Below are 15,055 nucleotides of genomic sequence, written 5' to 3' on the forward strand. Positions count from 1 at the left end.
GCTGAGATTTCTGCAGATTTGTAATTTTGGTTTACTTGACAACCCCTTTCAATGAAAGTGTTTCTCGCCAGTAACTGCTTAGGGCTACATCAAGAGGAAACAAAACAAAGAGATAGAACTTGAAACTACTTTATTTTGTCAAGTTTCAAGAAGCTAGCACAAACCGTGTTGGATTTAGAGTTCCAAATACATCTATCAATATAGGAGAAAAGATTGTGAAACGCCAAAATTCAAACTGTTGCTGGAAACGAACGGTTCAACATAAAAGAACGAAATTTGGGAAACCAAGTGTGCTTAGTGTACTGATCATTACCTGAAAGTATCATCCAGTTTGGGCGAGAAAATATTTGCTGAGATTTCTGGAGATTCGTAATTTTTGTTTACTTGGCAAACCCTTTCAATGAAAGGGTTACTCGCCAGTCTCTGCTTAGGGCTACATCAAGAGGAAACAAAACAAAGAGATAGAACTTGAAACTACTTTATTGTGTCAAGTTTCAAGAAGCTAGCACAAACCGTGTTGGATTTAGAGTTCCAAATACATCTATCAATATAGGAGAAAACAGTGTGAAACGCCAAAATTCAAACTGTTGCTGGAAACGAACGGTTCAACATAGAAGAACGAAATTTAAGAAACCAAGTGGGCTTAGTGTACTGATCATTACCTGAAAGTATCATCCAGTTTGGGCGAGAAAATATTTGCTGCGATTTCTGGAGATTCGTAATTTTTGGAAGCTTGGCAACCCCTCTCAATGAAAGTGTGTCTCGCCAGTCACTGCATAGGGCTACATCAAGGGGAAACAAAACATAGAGATAGAACTTAAAACTGCTTTATTGTATCAGGTTTCAAGAAGCTAGCACAAACCGTGTTGGATTTAGAGTTCCAAATACATCTATCAATATAGGAGAAATCAGTGTGTAACGCCAAAATTCAAAGTGTTACTGGAAACAAACGCTTCAATATAGAAAAACGAAATTTGGGGAACCAAGTGGGCGTAGTGTAATTATCATTACCTGAAAGTATCATCCACTTTGGGTAGAAAAATATTTGCTGAGATTTCTGGAGATTCGTAATTTTTGTTTACTTGGCAACCCCTTTAAATGAAAGTGTTTCTCGCCAGTCACTGCATAGGGCTACATCAAGAGTAAAGAAAACATAGAGATAGAACTTGAAACTCCTTTATTGTGTCAAGTTTCAAGAAGCTAGCACAAACTGTGTTGGATTTAGTGTTCCAAATACATCTATCAATATAGGAGAAAACAGTGTGAAACGCCAAAATTCAAACTGTTGCTGGAAACGAACGCTTCAACATAGAAGAACGAAATTTGGAGAACCAAGTCATCTTAGTGTACTGATCATTACCTGAAAGTATCATCCAGTTTGGGTAGAAAAATATTTGCTGAGATTTCTGGAGATTCGTAATTTTTGGAAGCTTGGCAACCCCTTTCAATGAAAGTGTTTCTCGCCAGTCACTGCTTAGGGATACATCAAGAGGAAACAAAACAAAGAGATACAACTTGAAAGAACTTTATTTTGTCAAGTTTCAAGAAGCTAGCACAAACCGTGTTGGATTTAGAGTTCCAAATACATCTATCAATATAGGAGAAAACAGTGTGAAACGGCAAAATTCAAACTGTTGCTGGAAACGAATGCTTCAACATAGAAGAACGAAATTTGGGGAACCAATTGGGCTTAGTGTACTGATCATTACCTGAAAGTATCATCCACTTTGGGCGAGAATATATTTGCTGAGATTTCTGGAGATTCGTAATTTTTGTTTACTTGGCAACCCCTTTCAATGAAACTGTTTCTCGCCAGTAACTGCTTAGGGCTACATCAAGAGGAAACAAAACAAAGAGATAGAACTTGAAACTACTTTATTGTGTCAAGTTTCAAGAAGCTAGCACAAACCGTGTTGGATTTAGAGTTCCAAATACATCTATCAATATAGGAGAAAACAGTGTGAAACGCCAAAATTCAAACTGTTGCTGGAAACGAACGGTTCAACATAGAAGAACGAAATTTGGGAAACCAAGTGGGCTTAGTGTACTGATCATTACCTGAAAGTATCATCCAGTTTGGGCGAGAAAATATTTGCTGAGATTTCTGGAGATTCGTAATTTTTGTTTACTTGGCAACCCCTTTCAATGAAAGTGTTACTCGCCAGTCTCTGCTTAGGGCTACATCAAGAGGAATCAAAACATAGAGATAGAACTTGAAACTACTTTATTGTGTCAAGTTTCAAGAAGCTAGCACAAACCGTGTTAGATTTAGAGTTCCAAATACATCTATCAATATAGGAGAAAACAGTGTGAAACGACAAAATTCAGACTGTTGCTGGAAACCAATGCTTCAACATAGATGAACGAAATTTGGGGAACCAAGTGGGCTTAGTGTACTGATCATTACTTGAAAGTATGATCCAGTTTGGTTAGAAAAATATTTGCAGAGATTTCTGTAGATTCGTAATTTTTGTTTACTTGGCAACCCCTTTCAATGAAAGTGTTTCTCGCCAGTCACTGCATAGGGCTACATCAAGAGTAAAGAAAACATAGAGACAGAACTTGAAACTCATTTATTGTGTCAAGTTTCAAGAAGCTAGCACAAACCGTGTTGGATTTAGAGTTCCAAATACATCTATCAATATAGGAGAAAACAGTGTGAATCACCAAAATTCAAACTGTTGCTGGAAACGAACACTTCAACATAGAAGAACGAAATTTGGGGAACCAAGTGGGCATAGTGTACTGATCATTACCTGAATGTATCATCCAGTTTGGGTGAAAAAAATATTTGCTGAGATTTCTGGAGATTCGTAATTTTTGTTTACTAGGCAACCCCTTTCAATGAAAGTGTTTCTTGCCAGTCATTGCTTAGGGCTACATCAAGAGGAAACAAAACATAGAGTTAGAACTTGAAACTACTTTATTGTGTCAAGTTTCAAGAAGCTAGCACAAACCGTGTTGGATTTAGAGATCCAAACACATCTATCAATATAGGAGAAAACAGTGTGAAATGCCAAAATTCAAACTGTTGCTGGAAACGAACGCTTCAACTTAGTAGAACGAAATTTGGGGAACCAAGTGGCTTACTCCTCTGGTCATTACCTGAAAGTATCATCCAGTTTGGGTACAAAAATATTTGCTGAGATTTCTGGAGATTTGTAATTTTGGTTTACTTGGCAACCCCTTTTAATGAAAGTGTTACTCGCCAGTCACTGCTTAGGGCTACATCAAGAGGAAACAAAACATAGAGATAGAACTTGAAACTCCTTTATTGTGTCAAGTTTCAAGAAGCTAGCACAAACCGTGTTGGATTTAGAGTTCCAAATACATCTATCAATATAGGAGAAAACAGTGTGAAATGCCAAAATTTAAACTGTTGCTGGAAACGAACGCTTCAACATAGAAGAACGAAATTTGGGCAACTAAGTGGGCTAAGTGTTCTGATCATTACCTGAAAGTATCATCCAGTTTGGATGCAAAAAATATTTGCCGAGATTTCTGGAGATTCGTAATTTTTGTTTTTTGGCAACCCCTTTCAATGAAAGGGTTTCTCGCCAGTCACTGCATAGGGCAACATCACCAGGAAACAAAACATTGAGATAGAACTTGAAACTACTTTATTGTGTCAAGTTTCAACAAGCTAGCACAAACCGTGTTGGATTTAGAGTTCCAAATACATCTATCAATATAGGAGAAAACAGTGTGAAACGCCAAAATTCAAACTGCTGCTGGAAACGAACACTTCAACATAGAAGAACGAAATTTGGGGAACCAAGTGGGCTTAGTGTACTGATCATTACCTGAGTGTATCATCCAGTTTGGGTGAAAAAAATATTTGCTGAGATTTCTGTAGATTCGTAATTTTTGTTTACTAGGCAACCCCTTTCAATGTAAGTGTTTCTCGCCAGTCATTGCTTAGGGCTACATCAAGAGGAAAGAAAACATAGAGTTAGAACTTGAAACTACTTTATTGTGTCAAGATTCAAGAAGCTAGCACAAACCGTGTTGGATTTAGAGTTCCAAACACATCTATCAATATAGGAGAAAACAGTGTGAAACGCCAAAATTCAAACTGTAGCTGGAAACGAACGCTTCTACATAGAAGAACAAAATTTGGGGAACCATGTGTCTTACTGTACTGATCATTACCTGAAAGGATCATCCAGTTTGGGCGAGAAAATATTTGCTGAGATTTCTAGAGATTCGTAATTTTTCGAAACTTGGCAACCCCTTTCAATGAAAGTGTTTCTCGCCAGTCACTGCTTAGGGCTACATCAATAGGAAACAAAACAAAGAGATAGAACTTGAAACTACTTTATTTTGTCAAGTTTCAAGAAGCTAGCACAAACCGTGTTGGATTTAGAGTTCCAAATACATCTATCAATATAGGAGAAAACAGTGTGAAACGCGAAAATTCAAACTGTTGCTGTAAACGAACGGTTCAACATAGAAGAACGAAATTTGGGGAACCAAGAGGGCTTAGTGTACTGATCATTACCTGAAAGTATCATCCAGTTTGGGTGAAAACATATTTGCTGAGATTTCTGGAGATTCGTAATTTTTGTTTACTTGGCAACCCCTTTCAATGAAAGAGTTTCTCGCCAGTCACTGCACAGGGCTACATGAAGAGGAAACAAAACATAGAGACAGAAGTTGAAACTACTTTATTGTGTCAGGTTTCAAGAAGGTAGCACAAACCGTGTTGGATTTAGAGTTCCAAATACATCTATCAATATAGGAGAAAACAGTGTGAAATGCCAAAATTCAAACTGTTGCTGGAAACGAACACTTCAACATAGAAGAACGAAATTTGGGGAACCAAGTGGGCATAGTGTACTGATCATTACCTGAATATATCATCCAGTTTGGGTGAAAAAAATATTTGCTGAGATTTCTGGAGATTTGTATTTTTTGTTTACTAGGCAACCCCTTTGAATGAAAGTGTTTCTCGCCAGTCATTGCTTAGAGCTACATCAAGAGGAAACAAAACATAGAGTTAGAACTTGAAACTACTTTATTGTGTCAAGTTTCAAGAAGCTAGCACAAACCGTGTTGGATTTAGAGTTCCAAACACATCTATCAATATAGGAGAAAACAGTGTGAAACGCGAAAATTCAAACTGTTGCTGGAAACGAATGCTTCAACATAGAAGAACGAAATTTGGGGAACCAATTGGGCTTAGTGTACTGATCATTACCTGAAAGTATCATCCAGTTTGGGCGAGAAAATATTTGCTGAGATTTCTGGAGATTCGTAATTTTTGGAAGCTTGGCAACCCCTTTCAATGAAACTGTTTCTCGCCAGTAACTGCTTAGGGCTACATCAAGAGGAAACAAAACAAAGAGATAGAACTTGAAACTACTTTATTTTGTCAAGTTTCAAGAAGCTAGCACAAACCGTGTTGGATTTAGAGTTCCAAATACATCTATCAATATAGGAGAAAAGAGTGTGAAACGCCAAAATTCAAACTGTTGCTGGAAACGAACGGTTCAACATAAAAGAACGAAATTTGGGAAACCAAGTGTGCTTAGTGTACTGATCATTACCTGAAAGTATCATCCAGTTTGGGCGAGAAAATATTTGCTGAGATTTCTGGAGATTCGTAATTTTTGTTTACTTGGCAAACCCTTTCAATGAAAGGGTTACTCGCCAGTCTCTGCTTAGGGCTACATCAAGAGGAAACAAAACAAAGAGATAGAACTTGAAACTACTTTATTGTGTCAAGTTTCAAGAAGCTAGCACAAACCGTGTTGGATTTAGAGTTCCAAATACATCTATCAATATAGGAGAAATCAGTGTGTAACGCCAAAATTCAAAGTGTTACTGGAAACGAACGCTTCAATATAGAAGAACGAAATTTGGGGAACCAAGTGGGCTTAGTGTACTTATCATTACCTGAAAGTATCATCCACTTTGGGTAGAAAAATATTTGCTGAGATTTCTGGAGATTCGTAATTTTTGTTTACTTGGCAACCCCTTTCAATGAAAGTGTTTCTCGCCAATCACTGCATAGGGCTACATCAAGAGTAAAGAAAACATAGAGATAGAACTTGAAACTCCTTTATTGTGTCAAGTTTCAAGAAGCTAGCACAAACTGTGTTGGATTTAGTGTTCCAAATACATCTATCAATATAGGAGAAAACAGTGTGAAACGCCAAAATTCAAACTGTTGCTGGAAACGAACGCTTCAACATAGAAGAACGAAATTTGGAGAACCAAGTCATCTTAGTGTACTGATCATTACCTGAAAGTATCATCCAGTTTGGGTAGAAAAATATTTGCTGAGATTTCTGGAGATTCGTAATTTTTGGAAGCTTGGCAACCCCTTTCAATGAAAGTGTTTCTCGCCAGTCACTGCTTAGGGATACATCAAGAGGAAACAAAACAAAGAGATACAACTTGAAACAACTTTATTTTGTCAAGTTTCAAGAAGCTAGCACAAACCGTGTTGGATTTAGAGTTCCAAATACATCTATCAATATAGGAGAAAACAGAGTGAAACGCCAAAATTCAAAGTGTTACTGGAAACGAACGCTTCAACATAGAAGAACGAGATTTGGGGAACCAAGTGGGCTTAGTGTACTTATCATTACCTGAAAGTATCATCCAGTTTGGGTAAAAAAATATTTGCTGAGATTTCTGGAGTTTCATAATTTTGGTTTACTTGGCAACCCCTTTCAATGAAAGTGTTTCTCGCCAGTCACGGCATAGGGCTACATCAAGAGTAAACAAAACATAGAGATAGAACTTGAAACTCCTATATTGTGTCAAGTTTCAAGAAGCTAGCACAAACCGTGTTGGATTTAGAGTTCCAAATACATCTGGCAATATAGGAGAAAACAGTGTGAAACGCCAAAATTCAAAGTGTTATTGGAAACAAACGCTTCAACATAGAAGAACGAAATTTGGGGAAACAAGTGGGCTTAGTGTACTGATCATTACCTGAAAGTCTCATCCAGTTTGGGCGAGAAAATATTTGCTGAGATTTCTGAAGATTCGTAATTTTTGTTTTGGGCAACCCCTTTCAATGAAAGTGTTACTCGCCAGTCACTGCTTAGGGCTACATCAAGAGGAAACAAAACATAGAGATAGAACTTGAAACTACTTTATTGTTTCAAGTTTCAAGAAGCTAGCACATACTGTGTTGGATTTAGAGTTCCAAATACATCTATCAATATAGGAGAAAACAGTGTGAAACGCCAAAATTCAAACTGTTGCTGGAAACGAACGCTTCAACATAGAAGAACAAAATTTGGGGAACCAAGTGGGCTTAGTGTACTGATCATTACCTGAATGTATCATCCAGTTTGGGTGAAAAAAATATTTGCTGAGATTTCTGTAGATTCGTAATTTGTGTTTACTAGGCAACCCCTTTCAATGAAAGTGTTTCTCGCCAGTCACTGCATAGGGCTACATCAAGAGGAAACAAAACATAGAGATAGAACTTAAAACTACTTTATTGTGTCAAGTTTCAAGAAGCTAGCACAAACCGTGTTGGATTTAGAGTTCCAAATACATCTATCAATATAGGAGGAAACAGTGTGAAACGCCAAAATTCAAAGTGTTACTGGAAACGAACGCTTCAACATAGAAGAACGAAATTTGGGGAACCAAGTCGGCTTAGTGTACTTATCATTACCTGAAAGTAGCATCCAGTTTGGGAAGAAAAATATTTGCTGAGATTTCTGGAATTTCGTAATTTTTGTTTACTTGGCAATCCCTTTCAATGAATGTGTTTCTCGCAAGTCACTGCATAGGGCTACACCATAGTAAACCAAACATAGAGATAGAACTTGAAACTCCTTTATTGTGTCAAGTTTCAAGAAGCTAGCACAAACCGTGTTGGATTTAGAGTTCCAAATACATCTATCAATATAGGAGAAAACAGTGTGAAACGCCAAAATTCAAACTGTTGCTGGAAACGAACGCTTCAACATAGAAGAACGTAATTTGGGGAACCAAGTGGGCTTAGTGTACTGATCATTACCTGAAAGTATCATCCAGTTTCGGTATAAAAATATTTGCTGAGATTTCTGGAGATTCGTAATTTTTGTTTACTTGGCAACACCTTTCAATTAAAGTGTGACTCGCCAGTCATTGCTTAGGGCTACATCAAGAGGAAACAAAACATAGAGATAGAACTTGAAACTCCTTTATTGTGTCAATTTTCAAGAAGCTAGTACAAACCGTGTTGGATTTAGAGTTCCAAATACATCTATCAATATAGGAGAAAACAGTGTGAAATGCCAAAATTCAAAGTGTTACTGGAAACGAACGCTTCAATATACAAGAACGAAATTTGGGGAACCAAGTGGGCTTAGTGTACTTATCATTACCTGAAAGTATCATCCAGTTTTGTTACAAAAATATTTGCTGAGAATTCTGGAGATTCGTAATTTTGGTTTACTTGTCAACCCCTTTCAATGAAAGAGTTTCTCGCCAGTCTCTGCATAGGGCTACATCAAGAGGAAACAAAACATAGAGATAGAACTTGAAACTACTTTATTGTGTAAAGTTTCAAGAAGCTAGCAGAAACCGTGTTTGATTTAGAGTTCCAATACATCTATCAATATAGGAGAAAAAAGTGTGAAACGCCAAAATTCAAACTGTTGCTGGAAACGAACGCTTCAACATAGAAGAACGAAATTTGGAGAACCAAGTGGGCTTAGTGTACTGATCATTACCTGAAAGTATCTCCAGTTTGGGTGAAAAAATATTTGCTGAGATTTCTGGAGATTTGTAATTTTGGTTTACTTGGCAACCCCTTTCAATAAAAGTATTTCTCTCTGTCACTGCATAGGGCTACATCAAGAGGAAACAAAACATAGAGATAGAACTTGAAACTGCTTTATTGTGTCAAGTTTCAAGAAGCTAGCAAAAACCGTGTTGGATTTAGAGTTCCAAATACATCTATCAATATAGGAAAAAACAGTGTGAAACGCCAAAATTCAAACTGTTGCTTAAACGAATGCTTCAACATAGAAGAACAAAATTAGGGGAACCATGTGGGCTTAGTGTACTGATCATTACCTGAAAGTATCATCCAGTTTGGGTGCAAAAATATTTGCTGAGATTTCTGGAGATTCGTAATTTTTGGAAGCTTGGCAACCCCTTTCAATGAAAGTGTTTCTCGCCAGTCACTGCTTAGGGATACATCAAGAGGAAACAAAACAAAGAGATACAACTTGAAACAACTTTATTTTGTCAAGTTTCAAGAAGCTAGCACAAACCGTGTTGGATTTAGAGTTCCAAATACATCTATCAATATAGGAGAAAACAGAGTGAAACGCCAAAATTCAAAGTGTTACTGAAAACGAACGCTTCAACATAGAAGAACGAGATTTGGGGAACCAAGTGGGCTTAGTGTACTTATCATTACCTGAAAGTATCATCCAGTTTGGGTAAAAAAATATTTGCTGAGATTTCTGGAGTTTCATAATTTTGGTTTACTTGGCAACCCCTTTCAATGAAAGTGTTTCTCGCCAGTCACGGCATAGGGCTACATCAAGTGTAAACAAAACATAGAGATAGAACTTGAAACTCCTATATTGTGTCAAGTTTCAAGAAGCTAGCACAAACCGTGTTGGATTTAGAGTTCCAAATACATCTGGCAATATAGGAGAAAACAGTGTGAAACGCCAAAATTCAAAGTGTTATTGGAAACGAACGCTTCAACATAGAAGAACGAAATTTGGGGAAACAAGTGGGCTTAGTGTACTGATCATTACCTGAAAGTCTCATCCAGTTTGGGCGAGAAAATATTTGCTGAGATTTCTGAAGATTCGTAATTTTTGTTTTGGGCAACCCCTTTCAATGAAAGTGTTACTCGCCAGTCACTGCTTAGGGCTACATCAAGAGGAAACAAAACATAGAGATAGAACTTGAAACTACTTTATTGTTTCAAGTTTCAAGAAGCTAGCACATACTGTGTTGGATTTAGAGTTCCAAATACATCTATCAATATAGGAGAAAACAGTGTGAAACGCCAAAATTCAAACTGTTGCTGGAAACGAACGCTTCAACATAGAAGAACGAAATTTGGGGAACCAAGTGGGCTTAGTGTACTGATCATTACCTGAATGTATCATCCAGTTTGGGTGAAAAAAATATTTGCTGAGATTTCTGTAGATTCGTAATTTGTGTTTACTAGGCAACCCCTTTCAATGAAAGTGTTTCTCGCCAGTCACTGCATAGGGCTACATCAAGAGGAAACAAAACATAGAGATAGAACTTAAAACTACTTTATTGTGTCAAGTTTCAAGAAGCTAGCACAAACCGTGTTGGATTTAGAGTTCCAAATACATCTATCAATATAGGAGGAAACAGTGTGAAACGCCAAAATTCAAAGTGTTACTGGAAACGAACGCTTCAACATAGAAGAACGAAATTTGGGGAACCAAGTCGGCTTAGTGTACTTATCATTACCTGAAAGTAGCATCCAGTTTGGGAAGAAAAATATTTGCTGAGATTTCTGGAATTTCGTAATTTTTGTTTACTTGGCAATCCCTTTCAATGAATGTGTTTCTCGCAAGTCACTGCATAGGGCTACACCTTAGTAAACCAAACATAGAGATAGAACTTGAAACTCCTTTATTGTGTCAAGTTTCAAGAAGCTAGCACAAACCGTGTTGGATTTAGAGTTCCAAATACATCTATCAATATAGGAGAAAACAGTGTGAAACGCCAAAATTCAAACTGTTGCTGGAAATGAACGCTTCAACATAGAAGAACGTAATTTGGGGAACCAAGTGGGCTTAGTGTACTGATCATTACCTGAAAGTATCATCCAGTTTGGGTATAAAAATATTTGCTGAGATTTCTGGAGATTCGTAATTTTTGTTTACTTGGCAACACCTTTCAATTAAAGTGTGACTCGCCAGTCATTGCTTAGGGCTACATCAAGAGGAAACAAAACATAGAGATAGAACTTGAAACTCCTTTATTGTGTCAATTTTCAAGAAGCTAGTACAAACCGTGTTGGATTTAGAGTTCCAAATACATCTATCAATATAGGAGAAAACAGTGTGAAATGCCAAAATTCAAAGTGTTACTGGAAACGAACGCTTCAATATACAAGAACGAAATTTAGGGAACCAAGTGGGCTTAGTGTACTTATCATTACCTGAAAGTATCATCCAGTTTTGTTACAAAAATATTTGTTGAGAATTCTGGAGATTCGTAATTTTGGTTTACTTGTCAACCCCTTTCAATGAAAGAGTTTCTCGCCAGTCTCTGCATAGGGCTACATCAAGAGGAAACAAAACATAGAGATAGAACTTGAAACTACTTTATTGTGTAAAGTTTCAAGAAGCTAGCAGAAACCGTGTTTGATTTAGAGTTCCAATACATCTATCAATATAGGAGAAAAAAGTGTGAAACGCCAAAATTCAAACTGTTGCTGGAAACGAACGCTTCAACATAGAAGAACGAAATTTGGAGAACCAAGTGGGCTTAGTGTACTGATCATTACCTGAAAGTATCTCCAGTTTGGGTGAAAAAATATTTGCTGAGATTTCTGGAGATTTGTAATTTTGGTTTACTTGGCAACCCCTTTCAATGAAAGTATTTCTCTCTGTCACTGCATAGGGCTACATCAAGAGGAAACAAAACATAGAGATAGAACTTGAAACTGCTTTATTGTGTCAAGTTTCAAGAAGCTAGCAAAAACCGTGTTGGATTTAGAGTTCCAAATACATCTATCAATATAGGAAAAAACAGTGTGAAACGCCAAAATTCAAACTGTTGCTTAAACGAATGCTTCAACATAGAAGAACAAAATTAGGGGAACCATGTGGGCTTAGTGTACTGATCATTACCTGAAAGTATCATCCAGTTTGGGTGCAAAAATATTTGCTGAGATTTCTGGAGATAGGTAATATTTGGAAGCTTGACAACCCCTTTCAATGAAACAGTTTCTCGCCAGTAACTGCTTAGGGCTACATCAAGAGGAAACAAAACAAAGAGATAGAACTTGAAACTACTTTATTGTGTCAAGTTTCAAGAAGCTAGCACAAACCGTGTTAGATTTAGAGTTCCAAATACATCTATCAATATAGGAGAAAACAGTGTGAAACGCCAAAATTCAAACTGTTGCTGGAAACGAACGCTTCAACATAGATGAACGAAATATGGGGAACCAAGTGGGCTTAGTGTACTTATCATTACCTGAAAGTATCACCCAGTTTGGGTGCAAAAATATTTGCTGCGATTTCTAAAGATTCGTAATTTTTGTTTACTTGGCAACCCCTTTCAATGAAAGTGTGTCTCACCAGTCACTGCATAGGGCTACATCAAGAGGAAACAAAACATAGAGATAGAACTTAAAACTTCTTTATTGTGTCAGGTTTCAAGAAGCTAGCACAAACCGTGTTGGATTTAGAGTTCCAAATACATCTATCAATATAGGAGAAAACAGTGTGAAACGCCAAAATTCAAACTGTTGCTGGAAACGAACGCTTCAACATAGAAGAACGAAATTTGGGGAACCAAGTGGGCTTAGTGTACTTATCATTACCTGAAAGTATCATCCAGTTTGGGTGCAAAAATATTTGCTGAGATTTCTGGAGATTCGTAATTTTTGTTTACTTGGCAACCCCTTTCAATGAAAGTGTTTCTCGCCAGTCACTGCATAGGGCTACATCAAGGGGAAACAAAACATAGAGATAGAACTTGAAACTGCTTTATTGTGTCAAGTTTCAAGAAGCTAGCACAAACCGTGTTGGATTTAGAGTTCCAAATACATCTATCAATATAGGAGAAAACAGTGTGAAACGCCAAAATTCAAAGTGTTACTGGAAACGAACGCTGCAACATAGAAGAACGAAATTTGGGGAACCAAGTGGGCTTAGTGTACTGATCATTACCTGAAAGTATCATCCAGTTTGGGCGAGAAAATATTTGCTGAGATTTCTGGAGATTCGTAATTTTTGTTTACTGGGAAACCCCTTTCAATGAAAGTGTTACTCGCCAGTCACTGCTTAGGGCTACATAAAGAGGAAACAAAACATAGTGATAGAACTTGAAACTCCTTTATTGTGTCAAGTTTCAAGAAGCTAGCACAAACTGTGTTGGATTTAGAGTTCCAAATACATCTATCAATATAGGAGAAAACAGTGTGAAACGCCAAATTCAAACTGTTGCTGGAAACGAACGCTTCAACATAGAAGAACGAAATTTGGAGAACCAAGTCATCTTAGTGTACTGATCATTACCTGAAAGTATCATCCAGTTTGGGTAGAAAAATATTTGCTGAGATTTCTGGAGATTCGTAATTTTTGGAAGCTTGGCAACCCCTTTCAATGAAAGTGTTTCTCGCCAGTCACTGCTTGGGGATACATCAAGAGGAAACAAAACAAAGAGATACAACTTGAAACAACTTTATTTTGTCAAGTTTCAAGAAGCTAGCACAAACCGTGTTGGATTTAGAGTTCCAAATACATCTATCAATATAGGAGAAAACAGTGTGAAACGCCAAAATTCAAAGTGTTATTGGAAACGAACGCTTCAACATAGAAGAACGAGATTTGGGGAACCAAGTGATTTTAGTGTACTTATCATTACCTGAAAGTATCATCCAGTTTGGGTACAAAAATATTTGCTGAGATTTCTGGAGATTCGTAATTTTTGTTTACTTGGCAACCCCTTTCAATGAAAGTGTTTCTCGCCAGTCACGGCATAGGGCCACATCAAGAGTAAACAAAACATAGAGATAGAACTTGAAACTCCTTTATTGTGTCAAGTTTCAAGAAGCTAGCACAAACCATGTTGGATTTAGAGTTCCAAATACATCTGGCAATATAGGAGAAAACAGTGTGAAACGCCAAAATTCAAAGTGTTATTGGAAACGAACGGTTCAACATAGAAGAACGAAATTTGGGGAAACAAGTGGGCTTAGTGTACTGATCATTACCTGAAAGTCTCATCCAGTTTGGGCGAGAAAATATTTGCTGAGATTTCTGGAGATTCGTAATTTTTGTAAGCTTGACAACCCCTTACAATGAAAGTGTTTCTCGCCTGTCACTGCTTAGGGCTACATCAAGAGGAAACAAAACAAAGAGATAGAACTTGAAACTACTTTATTTTGTCCAGTTTCAAGAAGCTAGCACAAACCGTGTTGGATTTAGAGTTCCAAATACATCTATCAATATAGGAGAAAACAGTGTGAAACGCCAAAATTCAAACTGTTGCTGGAAACGAACGGTTCAACATAGAAGAACGAAATTTGGGGAACCAAGTGGCTTAGTGTACTGATCATTACCTGAAAGTATCATCCAGTTTGGGCGAGAAAATATTTGCTGAGATTTCTGGAGATTCGTAATTTTTGTTTACTGGGCAACCCCTTTCAATGAAAGTGTTACTCGCCAGTCACTGCTTAGGGCTACATCAAGAGGAAACAAAACATAGAGATAGAACTTGAAACTACTTTATTGTGTCAAGTTTCAAGAAGCTAGCACAAATCGTGTTGGATTTAGAGTTCCAAATACATCTATCAATATAGGAGAAAACAGTGTGAAACGCCAAAATTCAAAGTGTTACTGGAAACGAACGCTTCATCATAGAAGAACGAAATTTGGGGAACCAAGTTGGCTTAGTGTACTTATCATTACCTGAAAGTATCATCCAGTTTGGGTAGAAAAATATTTGCTGAGATTTCTCGAATTTCGTAATTTTTGTTTACTTGTCAATCCCTTTCAATGAAAGTGATTCTCGCCAGTCACTGCATAGGGCTACACCATAGTAAACCAAACATAGAGATAGAACTTGAAACTCCTTTATTGTGTCAAGTTTCAAGAAGCTAGCACAAACCGTGTTGGATTTAGAGTTCCAAATACATCTATCAATATAGGAGAAAACAGTGTGAAACGCCAAAATTCAAACTGTTGCTGGAAACGAACGCTTCAACATAGAAGAATGAAATTTGGGGAACCAAGTGGGCTTAGTGTACTGATCATTACCTGAAAGTATCATCCAGTTTCGGTATAAAAATATTTGCTGAGATTTCTGGGGATTCGTAATTTTTGTTTACTTGGCAACACCTTTCAATTTAAGTGTG

This window comes from Spermophilus citellus, assembly GCF_964194105.1.
Source record: "Spermophilus citellus genome assembly, chromosome: 11".
Taxonomy (NCBI): Eukaryota; Metazoa; Chordata; class Mammalia; order Rodentia; family Sciuridae; genus Spermophilus; species Spermophilus citellus.